Below are 12,926 nucleotides of genomic sequence, written 5' to 3' on the forward strand. Positions count from 1 at the left end.
GGAGAGGGAACGGAGGCAGAGCCTTCAGTCGCCAGGAGTCTACTCTAAAAGACCTCTTCAAAACACATGGTCATGATTTCAAAAGTCTCAAGTTAACTTTTGGGGACCTAATCATTGATTTTTTCCATCCTTCCACGTTCAAATGTAACTCAAGGGGCCCCGCGTGGCTCATTCGGTGGGACGTCTGATTCCTGGCTTCTGTTCAGGTCCTGATCTCCCGGTGGTGGGGTCAACCCCGTTTCAGGCTCTGCGCTCAGGGTGGAGTTCGCTCCACATCTTTCTCTCTCCCTCTGTCCCTCTGCCTGTTCTCTCTCTCTCTCTCTTTCAAATAAATAAATAAAATCTTTAAAAAAAAAAAACCCTCAAAAATCCTATGCATCAGTCTAGAGCAGCATTGTCTAATAGAAACAGAAATAAAATTTGTGTTTGTATTTTCTAGCAGCCACATGAAAAAGAGTAAAAGTTAAAGAAAAAAACAGGTGAAATTAGTTCTAATCACGTGTGTATTTTAAATACTTTCTTTAAATTCTGCCTCAGTCTCTTCATGGAGAGTCCAAGAGACTCAACAAGGAATCCTTTCAACCCGTGATAAATATAAAAATTATGATGAGATACTTCAATTTTTTTTTTTAAATCCAGTGTGTTTTTTTACACATAAGGTGTATCTCAATTTGGACTAGCTGCCTTTAAACTGCTTTGTTGTTGCAGGTAGCTAGACCATCAGGACAGGACCAGTCTCAAAGTTACCATTTTTGTTGCATTTTCTGTGGGCTCAGGAGATGCTCAGTGCCTTAAATTGTAGGTGGAGAATGAGGACCACCACACTGCACATTTGTGTAGAGTCTCTTCCTGTGGTTAAAATGTCTTTCCAAATAGGTCATCTCCTGACCTACGCTGTCATGGTACGATCAAAGAAGACTTACACCTTTGCATTTTAGAGGTGGTAGTCGTGGTGAGAAATCTGAGATCCTGAGAATGTAAGCAAGCTCATTTATTCCTGCCTAAGAAATCTTCTCTGCCATTCCAGTTGTCTAGTGGTCCTGTGTAGACTAGGCAGTCTCTGGTCTTGGGGTCATAGACCCCCAAGACCCCAAATCTTGGTCATAGATTTTGCATCTATGACAGGAGCCCAGTGTCATTTCCCAGAATAGAAGATGAATCTCTGAGAAGTCAAGTGGCTGTGTTGGTGGGCACATGTGGGTCAAGAGCAAAGCTTGAACAAGAGTCACACTGAGCTCTTTGACTTTGGTTTACAAGCAGGATTCCAGCCCACCTCCTGCCTCCCAGGGTCCCCGCCAGGATGCGTCTCTGCCAGCCATGTGGCTTAGATCAAAGGGCTGGGGCACATTGTGAAATGGCTTGAGTCCACTGAAACCAAGACCACTGACTGGGTTCACTACCTTGGCCACATAGTCCCAGGGCAAGCTCTGACCAGACACCAATTCCAGAAATCTGGATTGCCGCCTGCCAGTGCCTCTCCCACTGCAGTTCAGTGGGAAACAGGTGGTGACTGGACTTGACCCCTTGGTCACTTTGGATACTCCTTTGTCTCATGGTCTGGATGCTGTGAAGGAAGGAGGGCCAGCTACACCCAGGGATACTTGAGAACACATTTAATTCTATTTCTCTCTCACAGCACAAAATTCGGAGATTTTGTCAGCAAAAAATGTGCCTATTAAATTTATCTCTTGTTAAGACTTCACTTATAAAAAGAAATTACAAGGTTGAGATAACATCATCCAAATCAGTTCTGGGTGTTTTTTGTTTGTTTGTTTGTTTGTTTGTTTTAAGATTTTATTTATTTATTTGACAGACAGAGGTCACAAGTAGGCAGAGAGGCAGACAGAGAGAGAGAGAGGGAAGCAGGCTCCCCGCTGAGCAGAGAGCCTGATGCGGGACTCGATCCCAGGACCCTGAGATCATGACCTGAGCCGAAGGCAGCGGCTTAACCACTGAGCCACCCAGGCGCCCAGTTCTGGGTGTTTTTGAATACAGATCGGCCATGGCTGGTTGCGCATTTTTTCATGTAGCACTTCGAAAGATGAGTACTGATGAGAGCCTCATCGCCCCATCTGCTCGTACCTCCTTCCACCCACCGTGCTGGGAGTCAGGATCTGAACATCCAGAGGCCTGGCCTGTTGCATCCAAGTGCAGATCTGGAAATGGGCTCATGAGTGGTTCTTTCACAGAGACGCACAAAATCCTAGGGAGTGCAGAAGAGCAGGTGACATGGCAGGGGAAGCTTCATCTAAGAGGTGAGGCCAGGGGCGTGTACAAGGACGAAGAGGTGTTCTCCCGGTTGGTCCGAAGAAGGAAGGGTATTTTAGACCCAGGACAGAATGGCTGCTCTGGAAACCATGATTATTTCCATGTGAGCTGCTTCCCCAAATGGCACCCCTTTGCTTGCTGTTCTCTCACAGTGTTTCCAGGTCAGTCCCTGGGTGGAGACTCCACTGTATGACTCTGGTGGTTCTCTGAGCCATGGCATGGAAGTTAGGGTTGTTTGGAGACAACTTCACCATCTACGTGCAGAGTCTGGTTTTAGGGCTGATTTAACAGGAGGGCATTTAACCACAACCTACCGGAAATCCCCATGGGAGCTCCATCCCCAAGGGTGTGGAGGGAGCTGATGGCTCACCACTCACGTGATGCTTGCCATCAGAGAGGGTAACCTAGCATGGGGACCTCAAGGCAGGGCAGAGAGCAAAGAGGAATGAGATGGGCTTTTGCACATCTCCAGAAAAAGATAGTTCTGATTACTTATTACTTATTACTTAGTGGTTGAAGATGTGGGTTTCATATGAAGTTCCTTCACCTCAGAAGTCCCATAACATTTTATCTGTATCTCTCTCCTGAAAAGTGTGCTGGTGCCAACATTAAGCACATTAACTTGTAAATGCAAGTGGATTTATAGGGGCAACATGGCAGAATATTTGAAAATGTGGCAGTGAACATTTTTTTCTTTAAATTACCAGTATTTCTATCCCTCCAAGGTCTTGAAGTGTGGGGTTCACCCTGATTCATCTTCTGGATTGCCCAGCTTGTAGGTATACCCACTGTGAGGCCCTGTAAAAACCTGTTGTAGGAAGGAATGAAGGAGGAACTGGGGAAAGGTGCTTTGAAAATCATGAAATAGTCACCAGTGGAAGATAGCATTTTTGGGGGGTATCAGATACTAAAAAAACTTTGATTTTTAATTTCATTTTCATTTTTAATTATAAAATGCACACAACATAAAATTGGTCATCTTAACCATTTTATATTTTTATTTTTTTTTAAAGATTTTATTTATTTATTTGACAGACAGAGATCACAAGTAGGCAGAGAGACAGGCAGAGAGAGAGACAGAGAGAGAGAAGGAAGCAGGCTTCCTGCGGAGCAGAGAGCCCGATGCGGGGCTCGATCCCAGGACCCTGAGATCATGACCCTAGCCGAAGGCAGCAGCCCAAACCACTGAGCCACCCAGGCGCCCCAACATCTTAACCATTTTAAATGTGGAGTTCAGGGATGTTCAGTATATTTACATTGTTGCACAATCTCCAGAACTTTCTTGTCTTGTAAAGCTGACCAACAAGTTCCTGTTCCCTCCATTGCCTGCCCTTGGGGACCACCATTGTGCATTCTGTCTCTGGGAATTGGACTCTTAAGGGACCTCATAGAAGTCAAATTGTGCAGTGTTTGTCTTTTTGTGTCTGGCTTATTTTCCTCAGGATCGTGTCTTGAGAACTCACTTCCACGTCGTAACAGGTGTCAGAATTCTTCCCTTTCTAAGGCGGAATAATATTCCACCGTATTTGGTTTTCCCATGCATCTGTTGGTGGACACTTAAGTTGGTTTCATATTTCACCATTGTGAAGAGTGGTGTTATGAACTTGAGTATACAAATATCTTTTCACAGCCTGCTTCCAATTCTCTGGGGTATAGACCTTGCAGCAGAATGATCGGATCACGTTTTTAGGTTCTTGAGGAATCTTCACACTATTTTCCAAAGCAGCTGCATCATTTTGCAAATCTTACCAACAACGCATGAGGGTTCAAATTCCTCCACATCCTCCCCAGCGCTCCTGTTCTGTTTTGTTTTTATAGTAGCCTCACTTTCGGTGAGAGGCACAAGACTTTTTTTTTTTTTTTTTTTATGGATTGATGAATGAAACTACTTACTGCAACTTGCTCATCTTTGATCGGTCCATGCCTTTTAGGAAATCCTTCTTCAAAGCAGACTATATTCAGACATCAGAGGCCTCTTATGTGTGACTTTTGGGAGCTGAATCAGGCATTGTTTTGCAAAACCACTTCGATGAAGCATCCAACATGACCCCTTCTCTCAAATATTAAAAGAAAAATAGTAGGCATTGTTTTTTACTTTTTAAAAAGTACAGATTGATCGCTGTCAGTGATGACTTGTGGCCCATACAGAAGTTAGGATTAGTAGGTCGATCTTTGCAGGATGGTAGGCAGACCACGATGATCAGAACGGACCTTGATGGTTTTGTCTGCGGTGGGAAATCCTTGAATGAAGGAGCTGTCCAGCAGGAGAGAGGAGTGTTATAAAGGGTTTATTTGCACAGAATGTACTATGACTCTTGGTTGTGGTACAAGTAGAAGGGACGTGTTCGGGGTGTGTGTGTGTGTGTGTATGCAGACATACATGTACATGCACATGTGTGTTTTGGGAGAACTGTTTCTCATGTAGGAAAAAATGGCTCTGTTTACTAGTGAAACTCCCCTTGCTTACTGCATGAGAAAAAAAATAAATATTTGCTGTAGGTGGGTCATTTTAAGACTGTGGATACTGTGACATCACCTAGCAGAGTTAAATATCAGTTTAGCAGCTGGTACGAAAGGGGTTTGCAATAAGTTATGAGGCTCTGAAAGTTTCTAAGTGAGCGTACGCCCTTCATGGCATGATATGAAGACTTTCGTTTAGCCTAAGTGTTTGTTTTAATGAGGTATTTCTGTGTAGCACACACAAATGAAAAACACATGATGTACCCCAGGCAAGAGAGAAGCAATAACTCTGCAGATTTTTGAAGAAGACTAGTCATACCACAGGCTACCATTATAACAGAAAAAATAACAAAAATTTTAATACGGTTGTCTGGCCAAATGTATTAATTTAAACTGAATGCCTTTTAAAAAATATTATAGCTGTGAGGCAGGACGTTCCATTGGCAAGCATCTTCAAAACCTTCATTTTAGAGGATTCACTGAAAAGGATTGAAGTGCAGCAGCCCTTGCTGGTACGTGCGTTTGGAAGAACCATTGAAAAGTCTTTGATCATTTATGGGAGGCTTCTTTGGGTCTGACACAGAAATGCTAAAATAAGAAAAAATGCATTTTTCAATGGGGTGACTCTTTTGTATTTACGTAAGAGCATGGCTGGTTTACTGATCGCAGAAATGCACTGGCAAATTCCACAGTAAGGACATCTGCTTGTGTGTTCCAGGTGCGCTGTCCTGTTACTCTGGCCACTTGGTGCCTTGGGTCCAAATTACGGAGTCAGATTTCTGTTTCTTTTGTTAGGACATGTTTTTAGAAAAAGGTGATCTGTAACCTGGTGTGGACATTAGCTTTGTGTTCTAGTAATTCTCTTCTGAAAGATGTCCATTTATATATATATATCTTTTGATGGAGGAATCGGAAGTCTCAAAGTGCTCTAATTCATGTTAATTCACCAGGCATTTTGCTGACTTCCCAGGTCAGGGAGCACAGAGACGAAAAAGAGATGATGCCCTCAGGAAGCTCCATGGCTCACTAAGGAGCTTACTTTGACCCAAAGTCTCTAAAGTCAGGTGGGAACCATTAGAGCATTGGGAGGTGTGTGGGGTCAATTGATATAATTTTATTGCTTGATTTCTTTATGTTTCTTTTGAGTCGACCTCCCCTGTAAATCACCAGTGAGGGCAGTAGGGCGGCAGGTGACTTCTGCTGTCCTTAGTGACCTTCCATTTCCACGTGTGGAGCTGGAGGTTGCTGAGAGAGTGTGTGAAAGCAATGTCATTGTCAAAGCTTTGTTCTCTTCAGAATATCCAAGGTGCCCGGGGATGGTCTGTTCTCAATGTTAAACATATCCAGGCCAGGGACTGAAATCAGAAATCTTTGCATGTAGCATTTCTTCTTATGGAAGGTCTGCTGTAGCTCCAGCCTTTCCCATAAAGCTCTCTCTCTTGAATCCTCCAGAGAGAGCCCAAACTAGAGAGTTTCCAAACTAGAAGTGCTTCCGGTAAGGGCGTGGTGTGAGGTGGGACAGGTTCTTTGAGTTTTCTGAATTAACCTTTAAAAGACACTTCAGAAATTATTTGCTAGCCATTAAAATGGAAAACCATAAATACATTTCCCCCCTAAAATAAACTCTCTATCTCTAGATATGGGTCTTTAGGATGTGAAGGAATTTTGATATTTTTGTTTTCTGTAGCTCGAAGTCAGCAATGAGCACCTTTGACTTGTATCTAGCGTGTATCTTGTCGAAACTTCCAATGTGCACTCCATTATCATGCGTTGTCCCTCTGTGCCTGTGAATAATGGAAGAAAGGCCCTCCCGCGCTGTGATTTCACACGGTCTAAACAAGAATTTATTTTTCTTTTATTCTCCAAGTGCTATTCTAAAAGCGACCAAGAAAATACAAAGTATTGGCTCTTATACCAACACAATTTAACTTTGTATTGAGAAGCAAAAGAGGAATGGCATATTATTTTTCTCCTTTCTGTAAATTTTCCTTTCTTGAACTGACCTGAATTGTCTACACGGTGGTTTCCGTTGAAAGAAAGACTTTGTGAAGCTTTTGCTGGACTGGGTTCTGTTGAACACTCTGCATTTGGGTTCTGTCTGACTGTGTCTCCCGGAGCTCGCCCAGCCGTAATGCGTAATTGGAAACATGCACATTCGCAGCAGCGCTTGACTCTGAAGAATGGTACGGACATTTTTCCCAGCTTTGTTCTTTCTTATTTTGTCCCTGTGCCATGATTTTTTAAATTGAATTCAAATTTGCAGCTTTTAAAAGAAAACCACAAGAACATGATTTTTAATCTCTTGAGATTTGTTTGCCCCTGTTCTACATAAAAAATAGCAATTGCCTTAATATATCCAAGCCAGGCTTATAAAACAATTAAAGTTTGCATTTATTTATTCATTTAGGTCTTTAAAAAATATCCTTTACCAGTTAAGGAAGAACAGGTCCTATAATAGCCAAGAAGAGTTTTTCCCTCTGGCGAGTCCAAGGGGTAAGGGTAGCTATAGACAGGGACCCTTCTTCAAAGTGTCAAGGAAGGGTCAATCCCTGTTTTAAGCAGTAATTTTAGCCTTCAGCCAGATTCCAGTCTTGTGAAAAGAAAAGAAAAAAGGTTGTGGAAAAACCATGTCACCACATGGTGAGTGATGTCACCTGATGGGGAAGTTACCTAGAGGAGATGAAGAATCTTATGGCTTATTTGATTTGTGAACTGTTTCTGATTATGCCAGTTGAGGGAAGGTCACTTTGAATAATGATGCCTTGACATCCCATCCATGGGGAGTCTACACTACTGGCCACCAGATGTGTAGGGCAGGCGCTTCAAGCTTTCCAATGGTCCCGTGTGCTGTATGTGTTCAGATCCTGCTCTCAGGGTTCATCCTTGGCCAAGAGAGGCCACCTGAAGCCCCCTCTCTGCCCACCACCCTGGTAAGGAAAGGTCTTGTGTATGATGATTTGTAATTAATATTCATGTCTGTGGGCCCAGTCTTTGTTCTTTAGCATGAATGTTGGGCGTGGGCTTCAGTTCAGCTGCTGCCCAAGTACAGATCCTTTTGAGCAAGAATTAAATATTTTGAGCATTTTATGAGAAGGGAATTTTTATGTTTAGATATAACTACAAAACCCTGGATTGTAAGGACTTGGAAGATTGTTTGCTTTTGTGGATCTTTACGTTTTCAGATTTCCTTTGGAAGCTTGCAAACAATAAAATGAATCCCATTGAAGTCAAACTCACTATTTAGAAAGAGCCTGCTTTCCTGCCTTCTGTCATTGTCATTGGAAATGGCCATTTACCAGTCGAACACGTAACTGTCCATGTATCAGAGATTCAGGGAAACGGTTTTTCCTCCTCTCCAGGAGACCAAGCATCGAGAGAAATTTAGGGCTATCCCTACCTGGACTGCACCCGACTGACAAATTTCCTCTCCAGAATCCTGACAGAAGCTGACATGGCCTTTCCTTGACTCTTTCTTTCCCTGGGGGAACTTTCTGGCCTTTCTAACATGTTCACCTCTTGATCTTATTCCCTGCAGAACTACTATAACCCAAAGGATGAGGAAATCCCTTTTCCAAATGGAAACTTTCAGATAGATAAGGACAATACCCTCATGGCCCTCCCTGCTAGTCCTCCTTATCTTTTCCAAGATGGTTCCCTGGTTTTCTCACTCTTCTTTCCCATGGTTTTATTTCCTGTACCAGCCTAGCTCTTCTCCCATGGGTGTATTCCCATCACTTTGAAAAATGCTGGCCTTTCATTCTGTGCTGGGCAGCCTACAACTAAACGTGAACAGGGTATTTCAGGTTGGAGCTCAGCAGCAAAGGGCAATGTCTGACGCTGGAGGGGCTCCCTGTGAGTCATTTGCAGTGGGGAACAGGAGCCCAGTGACCCCTATTCTGGCCTGGTGTCTTCTTACCTGTAGGAGAAGAGCCTTATTGGAGAATTCCACTACTTTTGTATGTGTGTGATCACGTTAAGTAATATTTGCTCCTATAAAAAAGTGTCAGTAAACCACAAAAAATAGACACAATGAAGTTAAAGAACAGTCTGGATTCATACCCTTGAGAAACAACAATAAGGAACATGCCACTCAATATGAAAGCAGTATGTATAATACAGGACCTGTATGTGGAAAATTGCATCTCTGTGGGTTTTCATGTTTAGAGAAAGGGATAAAAGGCTGCATACCAAAATGTTAATGATGATTTGACTTTTTAAAAAGTTTTTACTTATTTATTTAATTGCTACACACAACATGGGTTTCACACTCACAACCCAGTGATCCAGAGCCATGCGCCCCTTCTCCTGAACCAGCCGGGTGCTCCTGATTTGACTTTGTATAAGACGACTGTGGTACATATCTATCCTCTGCATGTCTTTGTATTTTTGCATCTGTATCTGTCTAAATCAAGATTACTAAAGGGGGCCTAATGTGGTGGTATATATCTTGACAGAAGGAATAAAGACATACATCAGTCCATTAGGTATTTGGTACTGACTTAATACTCTGTTAATCCTCATAGAGCTTCTGAGAAGACAGTTGATCACTCACCTCCCTCTCCTAAGGCTCCCCCTCCCCTAGTACTACCCGCCTTAGTAATGGGATAACTATTCACCCAGCTGTCTAGGTTTAAAATCTTGGCATCCTGGTTTCCTCCTCTTTACCTCACATCCAATCCATCCACAAGTTCTGTAGGCTCTACACTTATCCCAGAGTGTCCAATCCAGATTACTGCCACTAGCACTTAATTCACACCATCAGATCATCCTCTTGGGTACTAAAATAACTCTTCTCTCATCCCTCTCCTTCCACTCTTGGTCACCTATTGTCTCTTCTTCCAGCAGAAGTCAGAGTGTTATCCTCCACATACAAATCAAGTGATACCACTAACCAGAAAAATCATTATTGCACACTTTCCTCAGCAATCTTAATAACATCCAAGCTCCTTCTGATGTTCTCAAGTCCCTACATGATCTGGCCTGTCTCCCAGAGCCACTAACTCACTCTGCTTCAACCACACTGGCTCTTGCTGGTTCTATAATATTCCATGCTCCTTCCCACCTCAGGGCCCTTTATGCTCAGTTTCCATTGCCCAGAACATTCTCCCTCATACATCATTATGACTTACTCCTTCACATTCCTCTGCTCTCTGCTCAAGAGTCATTCTGGAGGTTGCTGCCTTGACCACACCATCCAAAAAGAGCCATCTCTCACCACTTTGGCTATTTTAAGTTTTTCCTATGGATCTTCATCTGGTATCACATTGTAAATTTACTATAGACTTTTTTATTATTGTCGTATGTTTCTCACATTGGAATTTAAGTGTCATGGGGGTAGGTTTTGTCTTACTCATGGCTGTATTTCTAGTACTTAGAACAGTCCCTGGCATGTGGTATTCATTTAATAAACAAATGGTTTTGGAGACAATGAATGAATGAATCCAGGTAGCCTTGGGATGTGGAATGTTTCAGGCAAAAATCTTAGTCCATGCTCACACATAGTCCTTTTAAGGAGAAGGGCCTCCTATGGGCCACAACTCTAGAGTTGATGACTTCACTATTACTTGAAGTATGATCAAAATAATTTGTAGTCGTGATTCCCTTCTTGTCAGTGTGAACCCTGGAGATACATTTTAGAAGAACAAGGAGGCCTTTTGATCTTCACCATTGTGCTTTCATCTATGACACTGATATTACATCTAGTGACTGTTTCTCACTTAAATCTTCTCTGGGGGCAGCATTATACACTTGGTGTCCGATTATGTACCCGAAATGCATAGTGGGTGATAAGGTCAAGGTATGTAAGAGCCACGTAAGTACCGTACGCAACTTTCCATGGTATGGTAGTTTTCCTTTGCGTTCTTGTCTTTGATGTGCATCCCTGAGCCCATGGGTTGTGGCCAAACTGTAGCCACATTCTAGCTCTGAGCACTGAAAGAAATGGCAGTCAGGTTCCTGGTTTGGTCTATCTTGCCAGGGATGCAAGAACACCATGCTAAAGTCAGTGACCCCATTAATGGAGCTGTGAGGAGGTGTGGCATCAGGGTAGATGAAATCATGCTGTGGGAGCAGATGAACTCTAAATCCTAGTGGCCTAACCTAATAAGCATTTGTTTCATGTGCTACCACATGATCCCTCAGGCACCTGCACTGATGGAAGTTCTGCCATCTTAGGATACCGTCCTGTCAGCAGCTGGCTTCTGGGGTCATCTTAGCAGGGAATGATGAGCAGATAGAACTCATATCTGTACTATATGATCCTGGGGACATCTGTGACACCCTTCACTTCTGGTTTATGAGAAGATAGGCCAGAGCTTATCATGTGGTCCCACATCACTGCAATGTTGGGAAGGTCCAATGTGTCCAGAAAATCACTGAGAAATACATTAAGTTTAAAAACTTTTTAAAAAGGTAATAGTGATAAGTAAATATATAAACACTAAGAAATTTATTAAGCTTTATTAAAGCCTTTGAAGTAACAAATAAATAGCTTTCCAAAAGTTTCCTAAGAAATTTATTAAAAATTTTAAGCAGAGTGAATTTCTTAATAATTTCCTTCAAGTAGCTCATTTTCTAAACAGACAAATACACAGAAAACACTTGGGCAACTGAAGATTTTATTGCTCCTTCCTAACTAAGATCCAAATGTCATAGATGCTGGCTTGTCTGTAGCAGAGGATGAACAAGGGAGTTTAATTGTGACTGATTCATGCCTCTGTGTAAGTGACATATGATTAATTATACTAAATCTGAGAATGACCCTGGAAATATTTTTTTTTTCAATTCAGAATTTTTAAACCATGTTCTAATTGATTAACCCCAAATCTTATAAAAATTGCTCAACTTTACCCCTAGAAATTACCTCCATAGGACAGATTGAAAACATGCTACTAAAAAGTTGGCTCCTGAGAACTAAGTTTCAAATTCATCCATCTGTTGGATCAAAACTTAACACTAGATTTTCCCTCAGTGAACTCTATACGAGGATGTCTCAGTTAAATGTCTAGCCTCAAGACTAGATAGGCTTTGGGATGAATTACTGTACCATTAGCTACTGCTAGATTACTGGGTGATTTACACATGATTGTGTATCTGAGAACAATTTATAACTTATAATTTAATTTATAATTACAATTTATAATCTGTAAGCTTGAAAATACAGCGTGAGGTACAAATTTGGCACCGGGACACTTTTAGAACATTTGTATCCTTCGAGTTAGTAGTATTTCTAGATATTTACCCCTGACTAAATAATTGGGCAAGTTTAAGCAGAACTGTGTTCTGCTTAATTATTATTGGAATATCAAACACTTTTTATTTAATACATGCACCGTCCTGAGCACTGCTCTTGACCCAGGGCTAAAGCTGCCCAGATGGTTCAGATCCCTTTCCACTGAGAGCTGTCAGTCCCGCAGGGGAGGCAGCTCCCAGGGTAATTAAGTAGAATGCATGGAAGGTGTTGAATGAGCTGAGGAGAAATTGAGCAGAGAAGAACAGGGGATGCAGGAAAGAGGGAAATGGGGTTTTTCATGAAGTGGTAGCAAGCCTGCAGAGAAGGCACCATCTGAGCAAACTCTTGTAGAAGGTGAGGGCCAACCCCAAATCTGAAAGAGTGGGAGAAGATGCATTCCCAGCACAAGGAACAAGGACAAAGGTGCAGAGGTAGCCTTGGGCCAAGCATGTGGGAGGAACCAATAAGGAATGATCCCTGACCCAGCCATTCAAGGGAGTCTTGGGCAGCCATTAAAATAACGATATAAACTTCCTATCTATCCACATGGAAAGATAGCCATAATGTAATTAGCAAAAAAAAAAAAAAAAAAAAAGGCAGATTTTGATATGACGTACCTAGAAAATCCCATTTTTTTTGGCAAAAAAAATTTTACACACCACTATTTGTCAAACGTACACTTGGAAACCTATCTGAAAGGAAATAACTCAAAAGGCTGACAATGATTTCCTTATTTCCTTTAGACCTGAAGAGCTTGCTATGAATTTTAATCAGAATGCAGACTTGGTATTCAAAGACCATTCTATTATTAATGCTAATATCCTGGTACTGTAAATGCAGCTGAATATTTTAGCCAAATCTTGCCAGGAAGGATAGTCACATATAAATTATTCTAAACAATAAACAGTCATTTTTGAAAAAGTTTGCTACAGTTTCCTAGAGTACATAATACCAAACAACCTGTTTT

The 12,926-nt window shown here is 42.0% G+C and overlaps 1 protein-coding gene across 5 annotated transcripts in view; it reads left to right on the forward strand.

Moving 5' to 3' along the window:
• ERG (ETS transcription factor ERG) overlaps window positions 1-12,926 on the forward strand; it is a 241,056-nt gene that overhangs the window by 97,994 nt on the left and 130,136 nt on the right. The window lies entirely within an intron of this gene.

The sequence above is a fragment of the Mustela putorius genome, unplaced genomic scaffold, assembly GCF_011764305.1.
Source record: "Mustela putorius furo isolate JIRA1106 unplaced genomic scaffold, ASM1176430v1.1 tig00000765_pilon_pilon_pilon, whole genome shotgun sequence".
NCBI lineage: Eukaryota > Metazoa > Chordata > Mammalia > Carnivora > Mustelidae > Mustela > Mustela putorius.